General features: G+C 38.1%; 1 protein-coding gene across 8 annotated transcripts in view; it reads left to right on the plus strand.

Annotated features, from left to right (window-relative positions):
* The window catches only part of macrod2 (mono-ADP ribosylhydrolase 2), a 390,971-nt gene that overhangs the window by 160,823 nt on the left and 228,308 nt on the right, over window positions 1-1,840 (plus strand). The window lies entirely within an intron of this gene.

The raw sequence follows: 1,840 nt of genomic DNA on the forward strand, positions 1-1,840 counted from the left end.
GCATCATATATTGAATCGAGGTAGGAGGATGGAGTTTGGACAAACATGAACATATTGCAAATGAAACTCCACACACACACACACACACACACACACACGCCCACACATATATACGCACTTGCATACCTGCACATAATGGCTGGAGTCATTAGTGTCCAATCCACTAATCCAAACAGTGTGGGATGCTTTTAATATCCAAAATAAAAACATTTTAATCATAATTTATTGGTTTTGAAAACTCATGTGTCATAAATGGGGAGTTGTTATTCTGAAGATAATTAATATGATCTGTGCATGTTGTATGGCTGCATGGGAGTGTCATCTTCACACAAACAAAGACATTAAGGGAGCTATTAGTTTCTTAATTTGATAGATTTTTCACCCCTGATTTATTCTGCTAACGCATCACATAACTCTTACTGTCATGCCATAAATGATCAGAAGAGGGACTGCACTGTTTTCTTTGTTTTTATCGCTATCGTTGATGTAATGATTTGTAATCAAGTCTAACAGAGTTTGTGGTGTGTGTGTGTGTGTGTGTGTGTGTGTGTGTGTGTGTGTCACCTCCTCTCAGGGTGGAACAACTTTCATGATACACATTTCCGAGCTAATTTCTTGTGATAATTGTCAGTAATACATGTGTCACATTTTAAAGTTTGCCACAAGCTTCTTTCCGTGCAAACTTGAAATGGAAAACACGATAGGCTGAAAGAAATGTCATTTGGTGTAATTCGGTCGAGACAAACGTCCCAGCAGTCCTAACCTAACCCTGAAGGATTTCCATGAGACAGCCAAGAGAAGACATTGAGGCCCAGATGAAATTAGGTTGTGTTAATACGGGATGTCGTAAAGATGTCAAACAAATGGAGCAGATAAACTGTGAGTCAGTCTTGTGGGCAGCCAGTTCAAGTGTCTGCACCACCAAAACAGGGTGCACCATGACAATTTAATAACCTGCAATGTCACCTGGGAGCAATCACAATGCCTCTGGGTACCGTTATTGTAATTATCTCTGGGCAAAACACTTTCTATGTGCTGATAACTTGCAATAGACTGTGTAGTTCTTTACCGGGAACAGTCAGTTCTTTTTTTGAAACGTGATGTTATTTCATATTGGAGCTATCTTTACTCACTGCCGGTATCATCTTCTTATCTTCCAACTCTGATCACTGTCATCATCAGCGTCTCTCTCGTCTGCTCTTGGAAACTGACAGCTGCTTGACTTTTCTTTGTGGGTGCTCCGCTCTGACAAGAGATCTCACTCGTTTCCAAAGGCTGTCCACTGTTTGGATTTAGTTCTTTTTCCATTAATTTTCATCTCTGACTTCCACCTACAAGCACATTAGAAAGCTGCCGTGACTGCAAACAACAATCTGTTTGGTTTATGAATCTGAAAATAATAGTCTGTCCACCCCCTCACCACTGAACAAAGTAAACAAACAAGACAACACCCTAAATTCTGAAATGTTACATGTAGGCGTAGCATAAAAAAGGTTAAAACCTGCAACGAAACAGCAGTGTATATTAGATTAATTAGAAGTTAATGTTATGTTAATGTTCTGCTACTGTGACTAAAGTTAAATGCATACAATTATTAAAATTGACATAAGATTAATTTTAATATTTGTATAATCAAATGATTCACTTTGGCAAACAACCTTGATAATCAGGATAATTAACAGAGGTGGCTATTGAAACTATGCAAGTAGTGTTATATTTATGGTAAGCAATTAAAAACCAACACACCAGCTTTTTCAGCCATAAAAAAGAAACTGCACATGTTTTTGAGAGAAATCACCTTAAATGAGAGCTGGTGAGAGTTAGTTTTTACGTCTTGTTG

This window comes from Micropterus dolomieu, linkage group LG15 (assembly GCF_021292245.1).
Source record: "Micropterus dolomieu isolate WLL.071019.BEF.003 ecotype Adirondacks linkage group LG15, ASM2129224v1, whole genome shotgun sequence".
In the NCBI taxonomy this organism is placed as follows: domain Eukaryota; kingdom Metazoa; phylum Chordata; class Actinopteri; order Centrarchiformes; family Centrarchidae; genus Micropterus; species Micropterus dolomieu.